The 22661-nt window shown below is 45.2% G+C and overlaps 1 gene segment (V, D, J or C); it reads left to right on the top strand.

Annotated features, from left to right (window-relative positions):
* Nucleotides 1-3336: 3336 nt before the first annotated feature.
* Nucleotides 3337-22661, top strand: part of LOC138296148 (immunoglobulin lambda constant 3-like) — a 134388-nt gene continuing 115063 nt past the window's right edge. Inside the window, exon 1 of the C gene segment in view lies at nucleotides 3337-3450.

Genomic DNA, 22661 nt, shown 5'->3' on the forward strand with positions numbered 1-22661 from the left:
GGCCGCCAGCATGGCGCATGGTGTGCTTCACCGGGAGAGGGAATATAGTGGGAGGCAAGACCAATGGTGCTTTACTGAACGGAAAAACTGTGAATTAGCATTGTTTTCCAATTGAAGGGCTTTAAGTGGGCAGGGGTCCCAGCCCCAGTAGTAAGTAAAAACAGATATTGAAACAGGTCCCTTTCAAGCCATGTATTCATGTCCTTAACTCATTATCTTTACAGAGAAAAACACGGACCTATATTTTTTAACAGGGTGTAAAAAACGTTAATGTAATTCATGCCGTTCCTATTTACATTTCACAAGCTTTACTTAGTCTTGCATTCCCTAAATGTGTTTGCTTTTTCCAGAATGTTGTTTCTCTGTACTTTTTCAGGCAGCCTATTACTGTTGTACAGTGCACACTTTGAACTGCGTCACACCCAGGTCTTTATAGTACGTCACGACTGAGTTGTGTCTTAAGGGTGGACTCTTCTGTCAGTGGGTCAAAAAAGAGTTCAGAGTACGTAGTCAGCCAAACCCTTGGCTTCTCTTCAAAGCTCTCAGGGCTATGGTCACATAAGCCAGTTGCAGCAGTGATTCTGTGGAAATGTGTGGGTAGGGTGGCAAGACATTGGAACGTTAGCTTACATGTTTAAGCCATGCCCTCAGTTGTACAGGCCATGCCAATTTAAGGGGCCGCCCCTCTTTCCTCTCTTTTTTCATCCCACTTAACTTGTTCTGTGCCTTGGACGAGGTGATCTCGTCCAAGGCACCGTTTCCCGGGTGCCTTGGACGAGATCACCTCGTCCTGCACCCGGGAACCGGGGGGGAGCGCAAGCGCTCCCCCCATGGGCCCCCCACCCACACACCCCAGCCGTGGATGGAAGGGGAATCCCTTCCCCTTCCACCCCCGACCCCTCAACCCCCGTGACGTCAGCACGCATCGCGCGCTGATTGTCACAGAGGCCTCCTCCTTCGCGCTGGAAGCTCAGCTTCCAGCGCACTCGAAAGAGAAATGCAAAGCATTTCTATTCCGATCATGTGGAGGAGGCCCAGAGAGGCTTCAAAGGGAAGGAAATTAGTTTCCTTCCCTTTGAAGTCTCTCTCAGAGTTTCAAAAGCCGGATTGTAAAGCAATCTGGCTTTTGAAACGCCCACTAGACACCAGGGAGTTATTTTGAAAATGGAAATTGGCATAAGGGAGTGACCCCTTGGGCAAGGGTCGCTCCCGGGGGGGTTGGGGGAGCATATTTATTTTAGCCCATTTCTGCCCCCCCTGGGGCCGGCTGAGCTAGAGGCCAAAATTTGCACTTTGCAAAAAACACCTCTGTTTTCTGTCAAAAAATGTGATGTGTCCACGTTGTGTTTTGGGGCATTTCCTGTTGCAGGCGCTAGGCCTACCCACACAAGTGAGGTATCATTTTTATCGGGAGACTTGGGGGAACACTGGGTGGAAGGAAATTTGTGGCTCCTCTCAGATTCCAGAACTTTCTGTCACCGAAGTATGAGGAAAATGTGTTTATTTAGCCACATTTTGAGGTTTGCAAAGGATTCTCGGTAACAGAGCCTTGTCAGAGCCCCACAAGTCACCCCATCTTGGATTCCCCTAGGTCTTTAGTTTTCAAAAATGCACAGGTTTGATAGGTTTCCCTAGGTGCCGGCTGAGCTAGAGGCCAAAATCTACAGGTAGGCACTTTGCAAAAAACACCTCTGTTTTCTGTCAAAAAATGTGGTGTGTCCATGTTGTGTTTTGGGGCATTTCCTGTCGCGGGCGCTAGGCCTACCCACACAAGTGAGGTGTAATTTTTTTATCGGGAGACTTGGGGGAACACAGGGTGGAAGGAAATGTGTGGCTCCTCTCAGATTCCAGAACTTTCTGTCACCGAAATATGAGGAAAATGTGTTTTTTTAGCCAAATTTTGAGGTTTGCAAAGGATTCTGGGTAATAGAACCTGGTCAGAGACCCACAAGTCACCCCATCTTGGATTCCCCTAGGTCTCTAGTTTTCAATAATGCACGGGTTTGGTAGGTTTCCCTAGGTGCCGGCTGAGCTAGAGGCCAAAATCTACAGGTAGGCACTTTGCAAAAAACACCTCTGTTTTCTGTCAAAAAAATGTGATGTGTCCATGTTGTGTTTTGGGGCATTTCCTGTTGCGGGCGCTAGGCCTACCCACACAAGTGAGGTATCATTTTTATCGGGAGACTTGGGAGAACATAGAATAGCAAAACAAGTGTTATTGCCCCTTGTCTTTCTCTACATTTTTTCCTTCCAAATATAAGAGAGTGTGTAAAAAAGACGTCTATTTGAGAAATGCACTGTAATTCACATGCTAGTATGGGCACCCTGGAATTCAGAGATGTGCAAATAACCACTGCTCCTCAACACCTTATCTTGTGCCCATTTTGGAAATACAAAGGTTTTCTTGATAGCTATTTTTCACTCTTTATATTTCAGCAAATGAATTGCTGTATACCCGGTATAGAATGAAAACCCATTGCAGGGTGCAGCTCATTTATTGGCTCTGGGTACCGAGGGTTGTTGATGAACCTACAAGCACTATATAACCCCGCAACCAGAAGAGTCTAGCAGACGTAACAGTATATTGCTTTCGAAAATCTGACATTGCAGGGAAAAGTTACAGAGTAAAACGTAGAGAAAAATTGATGTTTTTTTCACCTCAATTTCAACATTTTTCTTTTTCAGTTATTTTCTGTAGACAACCCTTGTAGGATCCACACAAATTACCCCTTGCTGAATTCAGGATTTTGTCTACTGTTCAGAAATGTTTAGGTTTCTGGGATCCAGCATTGGTTTCATGCCCATTTCTGTCACTGACTAGAAGGAGGCTGAAAGCACAAAAAAGTGTAAAAATGGGGTATGTCCCAGTAAAATGCAAAAATTGGGTTGAAAAATTGGGTTTTCTGACTCAAGTCTGCCTGTTCCTGAAAGCTGGGAAGCTGGTGATTTTAGCACCGCAAACCCTTTGTTGATGCCATTTTCAGGGAAAAAAACAAAAGCCTTCTTCTGCAGCCCCTTTTTCCCATTTTTTTGAAAAAAAACGAAATTTTCACTGTATTTTGGCTAATTTCTTGGCCTCCTTCAGGGGAACCCACAAGGTCTGGGTACCTCTAGAATCCCTAGGATGTTGGACAAAAAAGGACGCAAATTTGGCTTGGCTAGCTTATGTGGACAAAAAGTTATGAGGGCCTAAGCGCGAACTGCCCCAAATAGCCAAAAAAAGGCCTGGCACAGGAGGGGGAAAAGGCCTGGCAGTGAAGCGGTTAAAGTCCCGCCTGAAGGACAAGTAATTTACAACCTGCCTGGCAACAGCTGGATTCAAACTAGTCCAGACGCTCCTGTGTGCGAGCAGCAGCACTCCGGTACTTGTCAACAACCTCCTTGTCAACAACCTCCGTCCTCAAACCTACACTGCATTCTGCCCAGCTAAGCCTACGTTCTGCAAAAAAGGTAAAATATAATTAAATTACGCTGCGGTTTCTTAGGAGGGATGAAAATGTCTTTATGGTTATTCAGTGCATTTAGGTGGTATTTTGCAACTGCAGTGTGATGTGAAGCCCAAAAAAATCTAAATGCAAGAAAACACGTATTGCTTTTGGACATGACAATGCTGAATGTGTAGAGTTTTCATTCAAATTAACCTCTCAGCTGCTGGGCCTTTCCCCCCCCACCCAGTGCTGAGCCCTTTTTTGGCTATTTGGGGTAGTTTGCGCTTAGGCTTTCATAACTTTTTGTCCACATAAGCTATCCACTCCAAATTTGCGTCCTTTTTTTCCAACATCCTAGGGATTCTAATGGTACCCAGAGTTTGTGGTTTCCCGTGGAGGAGAGCAAGAAATTAGCCAAAATACAGTGAAAATTTAGTTTTTTCAAAAAAAATGGGAAAATAGGGCTGCCGAAGAAGGCTTGTGTTTTTTTCCCTGAAAATGCCATCAACAAAGGGTTTCTGGTGCTGAAATCACCATCTTCCCACCTTTCAGGAACAGGCAGACTTGAATCAGAAAACCACATTTTCAACACAAATTTGGCATTTTACTGGGACATACCCCATTTTTACTATTTTTGGTGCTTTCAGCCTCCTTCCAGTTAGTGACAGGAATGGGTGTGAAACCAATGCTAGATCTCGGAAAGCTAAACATTTCTGAAAACTAGACAAAATTCTGAATTCAACAAGGGGTCATTTGTGTAGATCATACAAGGTTTTCCTACAGAAAATAATAGCTGAAATAAAAAAATATTGAAATTGAGCTGAAAACAACAGCCATTTTTCTTTATGTTTTACTCTGTAACTTTTTCCTGCGATGTCAGATTTCTGAAAACAATATACTGTTTTGTCTGCTGGACTCTTCTTGTTGCTGGGATATAAAGGGCTTGTAGGTTCATCAAGAACCCTAGGTACCCAGAGCCAATAAATGAGCTGCACCCTGCAGTTGGTTTTCATTCTGTACTGGGCATACAGCAATTCATTTGCTGAAATATGAGGAGTGAAAAATAGGTATCAAGAAAACCTTTGCATTTCCAAAATGGGCTCAAGATAAGGTTTTGAGGAGCAGTGGTTATTTGCACATCTCTGAATTCCGGGGTGCCCATACTAGCATGTGAATTGCAGGGCATTTCTCAAATAGACGTCTTTTTTACACACTCTCTTATATTTGGAATGAAAAAATGTAGAGAAAGATAAGGGGCAATAACACTTGTTTTGCTATTCTATGTTTCCCCAAGTCTCCCGATAAAAATGATACCTCACTTGTGTGGGTAGGCCTAGCGCCCGCGACAAGAAATGCCCCAAAACACAACGTGGACACATCAAATTTTTTGACAGAAAACAGAGCTGTCTTTTGCAAAGTGCCTACCTGTAGATTTTGGCCTCTAGCTCAGCCGGCACATAGGGAAACCTACCAAACCTGTGCATTTTTGAAAACTAGAGACCTAGGGGAATACAGGATGGGGTGACTCGTGGGGCTCTGACCAGGTTCTGTTACCCAGAATCCTTTGCAAACCTCAAAACGTGGCTAAAAAAACACGTTTTCCTCACATTTCAGTGACAGAAAGTTCTGAAATCTGAGAGGAGCCACAAATTTCCTTCCACTCAGCGTTCCCCGAAGTCTCCTGATAAAAATGATACCTCACGTGTGTGGGTATGCCTAGCGCCCGCGACAGGAAATGCCCCAAAACACAACGTGGACACATCCCATTTTTTGACAGAAAACAGAGCTGTTTGTTTCAAAGTGCCTACCTGTAGATTTTGGCCTCTAGCTCAGCCGGCACATAGGGAACCCTACCAAACCTGTGCAGTTTTGAAAACTAGAGACCTAGGGGAATCCAAGATGGGGTGACTTGTGGGGCTCTGACAAGGTTCTGTCACCCAGAATCCTTTGCAAACCTCAAAATGTGGCTAAAAAACACGCTTTCCTCACATTTCGGTGACAGAAAGTTCTGGAATCTGAGAGGAGACACAAATTTCCTTCCACCCCGCGTTCCCCCAAGTCTCCCGATAAAAATGATACCTCACTTGTGTGGGTAGGCTTAGCGCCCGCGTCAGGAAATGCCCCAAAACACAACATGGACACATCCCATTTTTGTGACAGAAAAGAGAGCTGTTTTTTGCAAAGTGCGTACCTGTAGATTTTGGCCTCTAGCTCAGTCGGCATCTAGGGAAACCTATCAAACCTGTGCATTTTTTTAAACTAGAGACCTAGGGGAATCCAAGATGAGGTGACTTGTGGGGCTCTGACCAGGTTCTGTTACCAAGAATCCTTTGCAAACCTCAAAATGTGGCTAAAATAACACGTTTTCCTCACATTTCGGTGACAGAAAGTTCTGGAATCTGAGAGGAGCCACAAATTTCCTTCCACCCAGCGTTCCCACAAGACTCCCGATAAAAATGATACCTCACTTGTGTGGGTAGGCCTAGTGCCCGCGACAGGAAGTGCCCCAAAACACAACGTGAACACATCACATTTTTTCATAGAAAACAGTGCCTACCTGTGGATTTTGGCCTCTAGCTCAGCCGGCACCTAGGGAAACCTAGCAAACCAGCTCATTTTTGAAAACTAGAAACACAGGGGAATCCAAGATGGGGTGACTTGTGGGGCTCTGGCCAGGTTCTATTACCCGGAATCCTTTGCAAACATCATAATTTGGCCAAAAAACACTTTTTCCTCTCATTTCGGTGGCAGAAAGTTCTGGAATCTGAGAGGAGCCACAAATTTCCTTCCACCCAGGATTCCCCAAGTCTACCGATAAAAACGGTACCTCAGTTGTGTGGGTAGGCCTGGTGCCCGCAAAGGGAATAGATCACACAACGGTCAATGTTGGTCCTTACATGAGGCAGCTGGTGACCCTGGGGTGATCCATTCCTGACGCAGGCACTAGGTGTAGGCACTCAAGTGGGGTAGTGTTTTTATCAGGACAGGTGAGGAGTCACTGGGTGTTAGGAATTTTGTGGATCCCAGCATATTCCTGTAGTTTGTGTGACAGAAATGCGAGAAAAATAGAGTTTTTATTCAACATTTCAGCTTTGCAGGGTATTCTGGGTAAGAAAACTTTGGGGAATCCACACAAGTCACACCTCTGTAGACTCCCCCGAATGTCTAGTTTCCAGAAATGTTTGGGTTTAGTGTGTTTCTCTATATGGCCGCCGAACCCAGGACCAAAAACACAGGTGCCTGCCTTACAAAACCAGTTTGTTTTGCCATAGATAATTTTGATGTCTCCACAATACGATTTGGGCGGTGGAATTTGGGGCTGAACTAAATTGGGGAGCTCCCAAGAGAGCACTATCTCTCTCTCTCTGCTTGCTGCCGCATTCACCTGCTCTCTGGGTTGGGCTAACCCTCTATTACCCAGTTGCACAAACTGCTTGCGAAGGGACAGCAGGAATGTCCTCATCACCTCCCTCATAATGTACTGGAAGAGGAGTTATCGAATGGGATTCCTCCGACTGAAAAATCACTCCCAGAGTCTGCGCCATGGTCCTATCCCTCAGATGCTGTCTCAGTATCTGATGTCTCAGTCTCTGATCCTATGTCAGAGCTGTCCTCTATAACCTGAGTGCCGGCAGAAGTCATCCATCAAGATGCCATCTCTGCTATTGGCTAAACTGTTGCTCTAAAACACTAGCCTACGTAGACAGTCACAAAATCGATGGTGTGTGAGATACATGCAACAGTAGAGGCCACCTTACCTGCGCTTCTTCCCTCAATCAGCACATTATTTCAAGACACTCAAAAAATCACCTTGTCATATACCATTCGTCACAGTCTTTAGCACCTCCTGCGCCCAGTCCAACAATCATTATTGTTGCTCCCACTCCCTCCTCCTCGGAATCCCTCATTACCACCCAGCAAAAGTGCCCTTATACTCCCCATAGCCGCCCTCCACCCCGCACATACATTTCATTGGTATTATAGTGCAGGTAATGGCTGACTTTACTAATGTACTCAGCTATTTACATAAAATACAGATTTGCTCTTTGCAGTAGGCATATAAACCTTCTGCGCTTCTTTATGGCACTAAAACTGCCACTAGACAAGTCTGACCCTTTTGTAGCAGAAACATAGTCACACTACTTACTTGACTTTTTTATTGCTGCCTAAAAGCTGCAGTTGAAAAGCGTCAGTTGAAGTATGTGCATTGCTTTGAAGATGCAAGCTGCAACTGCAAGACAACTGGCGGCAAATCTATATATATATATATATATATATATATATATATATATATATATATATATATATATATATATATATATATATATATATATATATATATATATATATATATATCACTTTTATATGTAGGTCTGGTTTTCCTGGGGGCCGATCGCAGCCCCCAGGGAAACCACACACATATTGACAAAAGTGATATATATATATATATATATATTTATCTACATAGATCTATCTATAGATAGATCTATATATATATATATATATATATATATATATATATATATACACATATATCTATATATAGCTATAGATCTATCTATAGATATATCCATGTACATAGATATATCTACATAGATATATCTATATATATATATAGATCTATATATATATATATATATATATATATATATATATATATATATATATATATATATATATATATATATTAGTTGTTGTATGGTTTCCTTGGGGGCCAAAATGGCCCCCAGGGAAACCCTACAACAACTAAAAAAAATATTGCCCCCACAGGGAGTCGCCCTGCCACGGGCGACCCCCTGTCCATTTTTTTTTTAAAAAAATATGCCCCGGGGGGGGGGGGGGGGACCCCTTTTCCAAGGGGGTCCTGGCACAGCTGCGACCGGGGGCCAGGAAACACTTTCAGGAAGGCCTCGTAAGAAAGGGGAGACTCTCCCCTTTCCCACGAGGCCTTCCCGAACGTGGGGAAGGCCGTTTTCCCCATTGGAGCAGGAAGCGGCCGCAAGGCTGTTTCCTGCTCCAATGGGGAAATCAACTTTGTTACGTCAGCGCGCCGCGAAGGGGCGGGGGGGAGACACAGAAGCTTCCATGTCTCGCTCGGATATAAAAAAAAAAAAATAATCCTTGGGTGCGTTTTATTAACCCCCTCCCTGGTGTCGCCCACTGGTCGTGACCCGCCAGTGGCCGACGCCCGCAGTGAAGGGGTTAAAGGTTGCCCTGCATATGTTTCTAGGAGAGCAAAATGGGCCTCTTTGTCTGGATTCCTTCATCGCAGAATCTGTTTCAGAGAGAATGCCTTTTATTCTAGTCGCCTGAGTGGAATCTTTGGGGAATATATCACATCACATTTAATGAGACAAGGTAGCTCGTAGATGAAGTCCATACTGACAAAAGCTGTTCATAATCATAAATGCTCGGGTTACATGATAATGACCTACAGTTTGATGTTTTTGTGAAATGCCTATCCCAGTCCAGAGCAGAGCAGTGATTTCTTAGGCAGGTTGAAAAAACCCTCCAACATCAGCTCACCCACCTTCTTCCTAGAAGATGACCGATCACTGTTGAATGTCATTTCTAACCCAGTGCTTAACTTGAGCTGGCAATTTCCAAGACGGGGCACGGCCACTTATTTTTCTGCCTCAAGCATTTACTGCGAGCAAAAGACTCATATGGGAAAGACGGAGAAAGAGAAAAACGAAAAAGCTTCACGAAGGGAGAAAGCAGAAAGCTAATGGGGCAGGGAGTGGCTGTTCAAGAGGCCCGAGATGGCTTAACCGCTTCTGTGCCTTGGACGAGGTGACCTCGTCCAAGGCTACAGTTCCCCTGTGCCTTGGACGAGGTGACCTCGTCCAAGGCACCGGGGAACTTGGGGGAGCGCTGAAATTGTCATAAGGGAGCGACCCCTTGGGCAAGGGTCGCTCCCAGGGGGGGCATTTTTTCGGGAAGGCCTTTTCTGCCGCCCATGGGGGCAGATCGGCCTATTATTAGGCCGATCTGCCCCCAGTGGGGGCAGAAACCTCTAGGCACCAGGGATCATTTTTGTTTTTTGTAGGTTTTTTGTTTGTTTTTTAGGTGGGGAGCGACCCCTTAGGCAAGGGTCGCTCCCCTTGGGGGAAAATTATATTTAGGCCATTTATGCCCCCCTTGGGGGCAGATTGGCCTATTTTGATGAGGTCAATCTGCCCCCAAGAGGGGCAGAAACCACTAGACACCAGGGAGTTTTTTCTTTGCGTGAATTTCACGCAAGGGGAGTGACCCCTTAGGCAAGGGTCGCTCCCTGGGGGGGCAAATTTATTTTAGGCCATTTCTGCCCAGGGCAATTTTTTTTTGTGTGTTTTTTTTTTTGTTTGTTTTTTTTAGAGATGGGGAGCGACCAATCAGGTGAGGGTCGCTCCCCTGGGGGGCAAATTGTATTTAGACCATTTCTGCCCCCCTGGGGGCAGATTGCCTGATTTTAGGTCAATCTGCCCCCAAGGGGGCAGAAACCACTAGGCACCGGGGATTTGTTTTTTGGCACCAATGTCACGCAGGGGGAGCGACCCCATAGGCAAGGGTCGCTCCCGGAGGGGGGGAGGGTTGGGGGGGCAAATTTATTTTAGTCCATTTCTGCCCCCCCGGGGGGGGCAGAAACCTCTAGGCGCCAGGGCAGATTTGTGTTTTTTGTTTTTTTAGAGATGGGGAGTGACCCATCAGGCAAGGGTCGCTCCCCTGGGGGGCAAATTGTATTTAGACCATTTCTGCCCCCCTTGGGGGCAGATTGGTCGATTTTAGGTCAATCTGCCCCCAAGGGGGCAGAAACCACTAGGCACCGGGGATTTGTTTTTTGGCGCCAATGTCACGCAGGGGGAGCGACACCGTAGGCAAGGGTCGCTCCCGGGCAGGAGGGGATTGGGGGGGGGTCAAATTTATTTCAGGGCATTTCTGCCCCCCCCGGGGCTGGCTGAGCTAGAGGCCAAACTCCACAGGTAGGCACTTTGCAAAAAACACCTCTATTTTCTGTGAAAAAATATGTTGTGTCCACGTTGTGTTTTGGGCCATTTCCTTTCGTGGGCGCTAGGCCTACCCACAGAAGTGAGGTACCATTTTTATCGAGAGACTTAGGGGAACGCTGGGTGGAAGGAAATTTCTGGCTCCTCTCAGATTCCAGAACTTTCTGTCACCGAAATTAGAGGAAAAAGTGTTTTTTTGGCCAAATTTTGATGTTTGCAAAGGATTCTGGGTAACATAACCTGGTCAGAGCCCCGCAAGTCACCCCATCTTGGATTCCCCTGGCTTTCTAGTTTTCAAAAATGCTCTGGTTTGCTAGGTTTCCACAGGTGCCGGCTGAGCTACAGGCCAAAATCCACAGGTAGGCACTGTTTTCTATGAAAAAATGTGATGTGTCCACGTTGTGTTTTGGGCCATTTCCTTTCGTGGGCGCTAGTCCTACCCACACAACTGAGGTATCATTTTTATCGGGAGACTTGGGGGAACGCTGGGTGGAAGGAAATTTGTGGCTCCTCTCAGATTCCAGAACTTTCTGCCACAGAAATGTGAGGAACATGTGTTTTTTTAGCCAAATTTTGAGGTTTGCAAAGGATTCTGGGTAACAGGACCTGGTCCGAGCCCCAAAAGTCACCCCATCTTGGATTCCCCTAGGTCTCTAGTTTTCAGAAATGCACAGGTTTGGTAGGTTTGCCTAGGTGCCGGCTGAGATAGAGGCCAAAATCTACAGGTAGGCACTTCGCAAAAATCATCTCTGTTTTCTTTAAAAAAATTGGATGTGTCCACGTTGCGATTTGGGGCGTTTCCTGTCGCGGGCGCTAAGCCTACCCACACAAGTGAGGTATCATTTTTATCGGGAGACTTGGGGGAACGCTGGGTGGAAGGAAATTTATGGCTCCTCTCAGATTCCAGAATTTTCTGCCACAGAAATGTGAGGAACATGTGTTTTTTTAGCCAAATTTTGAGGTTTGCAAAGGATTCTGGGTAACAGAACCTGGTCCGAGCCCCACAAGTCACCCCATCTTGGATTCCCCTAGGTCTCTAGTTTTCAGAAATGCACAGGTTTGGTAGGTTTCCCTAGGTGCCGGCTGAGCTAGAGGCCAAAATCTACAGGTAGGCACTTTGCAAAAAACACCTCCGTTTTTTTTCCAAAATTTGGATGTGTCCACGTTGCGCTTTGGGGCATTTCCTGTCGTGGGCACTAGGCCTACCCACACAAGTGAGGTATCATTTTGATCGGGAGACTTGGGGGAACGCTGGGTGGAAGGAAATTTGTGGCTCCTCTCAGATTCCAGAACTTTTTGCCACAGAAATGTGAGGAACATGTGTTTTTTTAGCCAAATTTTGAGGTTTGCAAAGGATTCTGGGTAACAGGACCTGGTCCGAGCCCCAAAAGTCACCCCATCTTGGATTCCCCTAGGTCTCTAGTTTTCAGAAATGCACAGGTTTGGTAGGTTTGCCTAGGTGCCGGCTGAGATAGAGGCCAAAATCTACAGGTAGGCACTTCGCAAAAATCATCTCTGTTTTCTTTAAAAAAATTGGATGTGTCCACGTTGCGCTTTGGGGCGTTTCCTGTCGCGGGCGCTAAGCCTACCCACACAAGTGAGGTATCTTTTTTATCGGGAGACTTGGGGGAACGCTGGGTGGAAGGAAATTTATGGCTCCTCTCAGATTCCAGAATTTTCTGCCACAGAAATGTGAGGAACATGTGTTTTTTTAGCCAAATTTTGAGGTTTGCAAAGGATTCTGGGTAACAGAACCTGGTCCGAGCCCCACAAGTCACCCCATCTTGGATTCCCCTAGGTCTCTAGTTTTCAGAAATGCACAGGTTTGGTAGGTTTCCCTAGGTGCCGGCTGAGCTAGAGGCCAAAATCTACAGGTAGGCACTTTGCAAAAAACACCTCCGTTTTTTTTCAAACATTTGGATGTGTCCACGTTGCGCTTTGGGCCATTTCCTGTTGTGGGCGCTAGGCCTACCCACACAAGTGAGGTATCATTTTTATCGGGAGACTTGGGGGAACGCTAGGTGGAAGGAAATTTGTGGCTCCTCTCAGATTCCAGAACTTTCTGCCACAGAAATGTGAGGAACATGTGTTTTTTTAGCCAAATTTTGAGGTTTGCAAAGGATTCTGGGTAACAGGACCTGGTCCGAGCCCCAAAAGTCACCCCATCTTGGATTCCCCTAGGTCTCTAGTTTTCAGAAATGCACAGGTTTGGTAGGTTTCCCTAGGTGCCGGCTGAGCTAGAGGCCAAATTCTACAGGTAGGCACTTCGCAAAAATCATCTCTGTTTTCTTTAAAAAAATTGGATGTGTCCACGTTGCGCTTTGGGGCATTTCCTGTCGTGGGCGCTAAGCCTACCCACACAAGTGAGGTATCATTTTTATCGGGAGACTTGGGGGAACGCTGGGTGGAAGGAAATTTATGGCTCCTCTCAGATTCCAGAATTTTCTGCCACAGAAATGTGAGGAACATGTGTTTTTTTAGCCAAATTTTGAGGTTTGCAAAGGTTTCTGGGTAACAGAACCTGGTCCGAGCCCCACAAGTCACCCCATCTTGGATTCCCCTAGGTCTCTAGTTTTCAGAAATGCACAGGTTTGGTAGGTTTCCCTAGGTGCCGGCTGAGCTAGAGGCCAAAATCTACAGGTAGGCACTTTGCAAAAAACACCTCCGTTTTTTTTCAAAAATTTGGATGTGTCCACGTTGCGCTTTGGGGCATTTCCTGTCGTGGGCGCTAGGCCTACCCACACAAGTGAGGTATCATTTTTATCGGGAGACTTGGGGGAACGCTGGGTGGAAGGAAATTTGTGGCTCCTCTCAGATTCCAGAACTTTTTGCCACAGAAATTTGAGGAACATGTGTTTTTTTAGCCAAATTTTGAGGTTTGCAAAGGATTCTGGGTAACAGGACCTGGTCCGAGCCCCAAAAGTCACCCCATCTTGGATTCCCCTAGGTCTCTAGTTTTCAGAAATGCACAGGTTTGGTAGGTTTGCCTAGGTGCCGGCTGAGATAGAGGCCAAAATCTACAGGTAGGCACTTTGCAAAAAACACCTCGGTTTTCTTTCAAAAATTTGGATGTGTCCACGTTGCGCTTTGGGGCGTTTCCTGTCGCGGGCGCTAGGCCTACCCACACAAGTGAGGTATCATTTTTATCGGGAGACTTGGGGGAACATAGATTAGCAAAACAAGTGTTATTGACCCTTGTCTTTCTCCACATTTTTCCCTTCCAAATATAGGAGAGTGTGTAAAAAAGACATCTATTTGAGAAATGCCCTGTAATTCACATGCTAGTATGGTCACCCCGGAATTCAGAGATGTGCAAATAACCACTGCTCCTCAACACCTTATCTTGTGATAGCTATTTTTTACTCTTTATATTGCAGCAAATGAATTGCTGTATACCCGGTATAGAATGAAAACGCACTGCAGGGTGCAGCTCATTTATTGACTCTGGGTTCCTCGGGTTGTTGATGAACCTACAAGCCCTATATATCCCCGCAACCAGAGGAGTCCAGTAGACGTAACGGTATATTGCTTTCGATAATCTGACATTGCAGGGAAAAGTTACAGAGTAAAACGCAGAGAACAATTGATGTTTTTTTCACCTCAATTTCAATATTTTTCTTTTTCAGTTGTTATTTTCTTTAGGATCTACACAAATGACCCCTTGATGAATTCAGAATTTTGTCTACTTTTCAGAAATGTTTAGGTTTCTGGGATCCAGCATTGGTTTCATGCCCATTTCTGTCACTGACTGGAAGGAGGCTGAAAGCGCAAAAAATTGCAAAAATGGGGTATGTCCCAGTAAAATGCCAAAATTGTGTTGAAAAATTGGGTTTTCTGATTCGAGTCTGCATGTTCCTGAAAGCTGGGAAGCTGCTGAGTTTAGCACCGCAAACCCTTTGTTGATGCCATTTTCAGGGGAAAAACCACAAGCCTTCTTCTGTAGCCACTTTTTCCAATTCTTTTGAAAAAAACTAAATTTTCACTGTATTTTGGCTAATTTCTTGGCCTCCTTTAGGGGAACCCACAAAGTCTGGGTACCTCTAGTATCCCTAGGATGTTGGAAAAAAAGGACGTATATTTGGCTTGGTTAGCTTATGTGGACAAAAAGTTATGAGGGCCTAAGCGCGAACTGCCCCAAATAGGCAAAAAAAGGCCTGGCACAGGAGGGGGAAAAGGCCTGGCAGTGAAGGGGTTAAGAATTAAGCTGCCTCAGTATTCCCTGATCGCACATTTAAGTGCAGCAGCCACGAGTTTCAGGGGAGAGATTTATTTACAAATTAGACACTGTTCTAACCGCCTAGATTCTACATGAAGAGTCTCTCGGTCCTCTCGGTAGCAATGATTATAGTACTGCAACATCTGTCCAAGGGGTCGTTTTCACCAGGGCACATAGCATTCTTGCTACGCTACTGAGAGAGATAGTGGGTTTACAGATGGTAAGCATAATTTACAACAATATTTTTACCATGCAGTGCCACTACTGCACAGCCTTTACCAGACATAACATTTTCGGTGCCTCTACCACGTATTCCTTTACCATGCATTTATAGATAGATAGATAGATAGATAGATAGATAGATAGATAGATAGATAGATAGATAGATAGATAGATAGATAGATAGATAGATAGATAGTGGCTTAAAAATACATAGGTTACAGGGACAGTATAGATATGTTCTGAATTTACTCGTACAAAACCATAGAAATTCAACAGTTATAGATAGGATTATCTCAAGTAACTATAACTTGCGCTCTAAGGTAACTATAACTCTTGCCCCCGCCATGCACAGTTTTTTCCTCAATAATTCAACTTTTAATGTTTCATTGATATTTTTATTGATGTTATAAAAATTGGCATGAGTGCTGGAATTTCTGGGGTAATTAGCAGTGCATGGCGAGGGAGCGAGTCATAGTTACCTTAGGGCACGGTTATAGTTAAATGAAATAACTTTAACTATAGCTGCTGAACTTCTATTGTTTTGTGTAAGTAAATTCAGAACCTAACTATAACTTCCCTGTAACTTTTTGATTTTTAAGTGAATTTCTATGGTCTTTTTAAATTCTATTTTCTAACTATAACGTCCCTGTAACTGCTGTGGCTTGCTCCTAGAACATTACATTATCGGTGTTCTATCAGTGGTGCCTGGGTTTCATGGTAACAGGGAGAATTAAGTGACCAGTAGAGAACTGCTGGAGGGGAGAGCAGAAGTGCGTCAGCCGTTGGTGGTGGAATCAAGTTCTAAACCCACAACCGTTCACTGTGATAACTTAATATTGGCGATGATCTGGGCCTGCCGGGGGCAACCCACCAACACCCCTCTTAATTCTCCATGGAATCACAATCTACACGTAAGTGGTCTATTTTGACCTTTGTGTGCGACTGGATTTGATAGACAACAGTGTACTGGCGGCGGTGCAGGGCCCCCTGACACGGCCCTGTGCCATGCAGAAGGTGAAAAGCGAGACGGGTGCAACTGCACCCGTCGCACAGCCACAACACCACCGGCCCCATTAGGAGCCGGCTACTGTGTTGCGGCCGTGATCCCCTAGGAAAAGCGAGAGACGTGTTTGTGGAACCGTACAAATAAAGTCACTGCTTATGGCCTACGCATATCATATTTGGGTGTGAGTGCGCTGGATTATCTAGGCGTTATTGCGAAGGATATGCTGCGAGTTGGTAACCGTAATGGTGAAGTCTTTACTAGGAGTGTTGTTTAGTAATAGCGGTGGATTTTTTTTATAGAACGTAATTGTCATTGTGAAGGCTTTAGGTGAGCGCTGCTGATTATTGCTGCTATTATTATGACAAATGAGGCAAACCCAGATAACCCTTAGACCCGGGTAATTAAATATAAGAAAACAAATTAGGTCAACTCAGGGGAAGCATATGCCTAAACTCCCATGGCATTTATAATATTCTTACAGTCAGAATTCATCCCAAATAAATGTATCATACTCTCAATAACAATTTATATCATCATTTAGTGATGATATAAATTGTTATTGAGAGTATGATTCTTTTATTTGGGATGAATTCTGACTGTAAGATTATTGCTGCAGCATTCAGCAAAGAACGTTGCTCCTCAATCCTTACAGAGTCTACATTTAAAAACAAGCATTTGCAATGCAACGGGTCTCGCATTTGCTCGTGTTAGAGCTAATAGCGTTGTAAACTCCTAACCGGACTTTTCTTGCCACATAAACCATGTACCTAACTGGAAAAAGTACAATTAACTGTGTAACACGGTCGATATTATGCAAAGCGCTCTACTTCTGCCAAGCGAGATCGCGCTGTGAAAATAGAGAAAAAAGTAGTCCATGAACTGGACGGAAAACAGCCAACTGCCATGTGACTGAGTTTTTTCTCGCTCGTGACTCACCAGTGCTAAGTTGGAAAACATGAAAATTTGCATCCCCAAGCCCGAGTTTCAGGAGCTAGAACTTCTCCCTCCATGATTTGTCAATGCGAGCTGTTGTGGCAGGTCACTACCTCACTCCCTTTGAGAAAGCTGTTGCTACCTGAGCGTCAGGAAGAAGCAATGCCCTCTGGCATGCCGGTTGGTGCCCTTCGCATTGATTTTATATCGAAGGACAAGCTCCCAGTGCTAAAAATCAGTGTGAGCAGCTCGACGTACCTTGATTTTGCCACTCAAAGACATCAGGGAATCTCGCTGAGTTTTTAGGTAATTCCACAGAGTGAAACTCCACGAGTTTGCCCAGGCCAAACTACCTTTCGGGATCATGGTTTCTCTCACCTGTCATGTGCCTGAGCTTTCTGAGTCCTAGCAGCCTTGTAGGAATAGTGGCTAAAACTCAGCTAATGTGTGAATGACTCTGCCCCAGTCCACCTGACTCTCTTGTTGTCATATACTAAGGATCATAGTGTACTTCCTGCAAAGGTATACTATGTTCAAACTAGAGCTTACAGGTTCAGTTCTGAGTTGTAGCAGCCTTGCAGGACTAGTGGCTAAAACTCAGCTAATGTGTGAATGACTCTGCCCCAGTCTAGCTGACTCTCTTGTGATACACTAAGGATCAGAGTGTACTTGTTGCAAAGGTCTACTATGTTCAAACTAAAGCTTACAGGTTCAGTTCTGAGTCGTAGCAGCCTTGCAGGACTAGTGGCTAAAACTCAGCTAATGTGTGAATGACTCTGCCCCAGTCCAGCTGACTCTCTTGTTGTGATATACTAAGGATCAGAGTGTACTTGTTGCAAAGGTCTACTATGTTCAAACTAGAGCTTACAGGCTCAGTTCTGAGTTGTAGCAGCCTTGCAGGACTAGTGGCTAAAACTCAGCTAATGTGTGAACGACTCTGCCCCAGTCCAGCGGACTCTCTTGTTGTGATATACAAAGGATCAGAGTGTTCTTGTTGCAAAGGTCTACTATGTTCAAACCAGAGCTTACAGGTTCAGTTAAAGGAGGTTTCTTAGAGTTTCATCCTTTAAAGAGTGAATAAAGTATGTTGATAAATAAAGATATGTTATCACGTCACTTAGGAGCATATAGATAATAGTAATCATACGCCACTCAAAACTCTATGTTATAAAGTGAGCGACTGCAACTCGGAAAATAAAGTGAAATCATGTGCGTTCAATTATCCTTCAGCGGGTTGCACAATATATATTTTACAGGAAACGCTCGGCTTTTTAAAGACCACCCTGCTGGCTCCCTTTTATTGCCCCAGTGAGCCATATGTCAGAGAGGTGAAGATGCTGCAGAACTTTTCATCTTGCATGCTCACGTTTGATCTTTGGCCAACCTAGCCTTTCATCCTTCCATTGTCAACAAAATGTGAAATACAAATGATTTAAGCACCGAGCGGCAACCTAGGTGGCTGCGCGCGCTTCATGTACAATCTGTGTTATCCAAAGTGTTTCCCCCACTCACCGATCACTAGAGTGAAAACTCACCCGCTTGGGCACAACGTCCTTCAGTGGTCCGGTCCTTGCAGAAGGGGAGAGTGGTATTATGGCCTGGTTCCCGCACTCTCAGTATCAGACGGCGTCTTGCATGGGTTGGCAGCTTGGGGCGTTTTTCTTGGAAACTTTGGGCTGGTCCCGCAGTCTCACGATCAGAGGGCCTCTTGCATGAGTTGCGTTCTTCTTGGACTAAAACGTGGGGCTGGCTTCACACGGGGTGCACAAAGCCCCACCAAACTAAACTGCAGCAGCAACGAAGGTGTCTGGAATCGCCCCGAGCAGATGGGATTTCAGCCACCAACAGCGTGTTTTTCATCTCCACTTCGATTAAAAACCTCTTTGAAGCTTCGTTTCAGCCTGTGTGCTTGCTTTTTACTACCCAAAAAACCCAGTGAGCCCTCACTCATTCTTCAAAATATATTGCGCAACCCATTCACCAAAAGCGCTTTCGCAACTCGTCAGGCATGTGAAGCGCTATAAATATTCATATCAAACCTAAACACAAGCATTTGCAATACAGTGGGTCTCACGTTTGCTCGTGTTAGAGCTAATAGCGTAGTAAACTCTTAACCGGACTTTTCTTACCACATAAACCATGTACTTAACCAGAAAAAGTGCAATTAACTGTATAACAGGGTCATATTATGCAAAGCGCTCGGCTTCTGCCAAGCGAGATTGCGCTGCAAAAATAGAGGAAAAGTAGTCCATGAATTGGACAGAAAACAGCAAGCCTCGTATGTTTACTGTACTTGGTCCATGCGCTCGAGGAGGGCTAACCACCGGAAAAGGCATGATGTATGCGTGCCTTCCACTAAGGAAATCAAGCAGATTCTAACAGGCAAGTCCACGAACCAATGAAAGACACTGACGTCACGTGGACGGGGCTCCGAGCCCTTTTTAATTCCTAAAGCGTCTCGCTACCGAAACGCATGCGCAAGCGCATGCGATGCAGGCTCGACCCTAAAAATATATAAACAAAGGATTGCATGCAACTCAATTACCGTGTGTGCGACTTCTCTTCCTGCACTCCTGACCTGCAGCACAAGCTCAGTACATTGGAGGATCTGTAGAAAGTGAAGCACACCGTCACTGACAGGTTGTCTGGGGATTCTGGGAAATTGACAACTGGCGCACACAGGGTACAATGGAAAGACGGCACATGAAGTGTACACATTAATGACAATGTACTTGTCATTTCAGAAGCATGTAAAAAGAATACATTAAAACAGGAGTTTTTCTCAGTCAGCAACAACCCAACATATAGAAGTGTGTGGAACAGCACCTCAGCCTTCTAGTGAACTGTTGTTGGAACTGGAAGTTTGCATTCAGCGACATTTTGCATCTTTGGTGAATGATAGTCATATTGGAGCATATAACCTATAACCAACATTACCTATTTAATTATATTGTTATTTTGGCTTGTTATTTTAGTTTATTGTATCAGTTAAATATTTTAGCTTGTTGTGTTAGATTGTATTTACAGGTATTACATGATATCCATGGCAAACATGTCCCAACTCCCTCAATTTTTAACAGAGTCAGGAGAACGGATGTTGCTGTGAGAAAAGATGAAAACAGATATTTGGTTCATATTTAGTAGCTACTGAAGGAGAAATATTTTCAGTAGCAAGAAAACAGGCTATTCTCCTACATAATTAAGGAATAGAGAAGTGCAACATTTATGAGAATTTGGATGTAATTGAAATTGGTAATGCTGAAGGTGATCCAAGAGATATTCATGAAATGTCACTCCTTATGCTGGAAAAACGCTCCTGGCCAAGAATACATTTTGTATAATGAAAGACATAATTGTTTTATGAGAATGCAAGCAAAACATGAACGTGTGACAAACTACATAGCGTCTCTGAAAAACCTTGCATGCACATGTGAATTTGGAGACTTATCTGATTCCCTTATTAGAGGTAAATTAGTAAGATGCATGTAGGAGGCTGGTCTGGCTTATAGTGGGTACCCTGACGGCCCAGCGGGGATCTCAAAATGACCGCGGCGGGAGTGTGGTTGCATTGGCGGCCGCCCGGGGGTCCGATCTTGGTGGGGGGATTCAGCCGCCCGCCAAGGTCGTAATGAGGGGCTAAGTAACTTGGCACCTAACCTTCACCAATTGAGGGTTAGACATATAGGTGACTTATAAGTTACTTATGTGCAGTGTAAAATGGCTGTGAAATAACGTGAACGTTATTTCTCTCAGGCTGCAGTGGCAGTCCTGTGTAAGAATTGTCTGAGCTCCGTTTGGGTGGCAAAAGAAATGCTGAAGCCCATAGGGATCTCCAGGAACCCCAATAGCCTGGGTACCTAGGTACCATATACAAGGGAATTATAAGGGTGTTCCAGTGTGCCAATGAGAATTGGTAAAATTAGTCACTAGCCTGCAGTGACAGTTTTAAAGCAGAGAGAGCATAAACACTGAGGTTCTGGTTAGCAGAGCCTCAGTGGTACAGTTAGGCACCACACAGGGAACACATATAGGCCACAAACCTATGAACACTGGAGTCCTGGCTAGCAGGATCCCAGTTTCACATATCAAACATACTGACAACATAGGGTTTTCACTAGGAGCACTGGGCCCTGGCTAGCAGGATCCCAGTGAGACAGTAAAAACACCCTGACATATACTCTCAAACAGGCCAAAAGTGGAGGTAACAAGGCTAGAAAGAGGCTACCTTCCTACAATGCACTAATGAGAGTTCAGGGGAAACTATTGGCCAGGAATCCTTATCTTGAACAAGCTATAGAAATTGTAGAAGGTATGGAAAATACTTCTGGATGGATCAAAGAAATGTGTGGTGATACCTCTCTTATATGAGACAAAGGAATATCTGTCAATAAAGTGTCTGCAGATAATGGGCTATCTAAGAAAAACTCTCATAGTTTACAAAAAACTATTCCTCAGATAAGCATGGTAAGTGAAAACCATGGACCCTCCAATGAGACTGGTGATAAGAAAGACACAAAATCTTAATGTTTTAAATGTGGGAGATCATACAATATATCTAATAATAGTCCAGAGTGCAATGCCAGAAATGTAGTGTGTCATAACTGTGGGAAGAAGAGACACTTTGCTCGAGTATGCAGGAGCATAAAAGTGCCTGAAGTGCCAGATATTGTGGAAGGCAGTCAGAATGTAATCTTGCTAGTGGTGTCAACCTCTAATGCAGTTAAGTGAATGATACTGTTAACACCCCTGTTCACCTGTTTTGGCCAGGTAAACACTCCCCACGCGCACAGCACCACCGAGCCGTGCCCGTGTCTCCCCCACCCCGCCCTCATTGCTGACAAGGGATCGAGGCCCTCCTGGACCCGATCCTCCCTGGTGTCTAGTGGTAAGCGCTAGTGTGTTTTGCCAAACTTTTCACTTTCTCTCATTTTTCGTGTACTCTGTGCTTTTGCCTTCTCTGTGTTTCTCTGTGTTTTTTGCCAACTTCTTTCCTTATTTTCACTTTCTCTCGTATTCTGCCCTTCTGTTTATTTTAAATTCAATTGTTGCGCTTTTTTTCTCCGTTCTTCCCTCCCGCCGCTGCGTCCCTGCGGCCCGCCCCTCTCGTGCCTCTATTTGCCCACAACTCCCACCTCCCAGCTGCTCCTACCTCCCCTTCTTAATGGCGGTCGCTGCGCGCTGAGGTGAGTGACCCCTGACCTGTTTTGGCCAGGTGAACGATCCCTGCGCGCACAGCACCACCGAGCCGTGCCCCTGTCTCCCCCACCCCGCCCTCGCTGCTGACAAGGGATCGAGGCCCTCCTGGACCCGATCCTCCCTGGTGTCTAGTGGTAAGCGCTAGTGTGTTTTGCCAATCTCTTCACTTTCTCTCATTTTTTGTGTACTCTGTGCTTTTGTCTTCTCTGTGTTTCTCTGTGTTTTTTGCCAACTTATTTCCTTATTTTCACTTTCTCTCGTATTCTGCCCTACTGTTTTTTTAAAATTCCATTGTTGCGCCTTTTTCGCTTTTTTGCTCTGTTCTTCCCTCCCGCCGCTGCGTCCCTGCGGCCCGCCCGCCTCGTGCCCCCATTCGCCCACACCTCCCATCCTCTCAGCTGCTACTCCCTCCCCCCTCTCCTTCTTAATGGCCGTCGCTGCGCGCTGAGGTGAGTGACCCCTAACCTGTTTTGGCCAGGTGAACGATCCCTGCGTGCACAGCACCACTGAGCAGTGCCCGTGTATCCCCCACCCCGCCTTCGCTGCTGACAAGGGATCGTGGCCCTCCTGGACACGATCCTCCCTGGTGTCTAGTGGTAAGCGCTAGTGTGTTTTACCAATCTCTTCACTTTCTCTAATTTTTCGTGTACTCTGTGCTTTTGCCTTCTCTGTGT

This window comes from Pleurodeles waltl, chromosome 1_2 (assembly GCF_031143425.1).
Source record: "Pleurodeles waltl isolate 20211129_DDA chromosome 1_2, aPleWal1.hap1.20221129, whole genome shotgun sequence".
In the NCBI taxonomy this organism is placed as follows: domain Eukaryota; kingdom Metazoa; phylum Chordata; class Amphibia; order Caudata; family Salamandridae; genus Pleurodeles; species Pleurodeles waltl.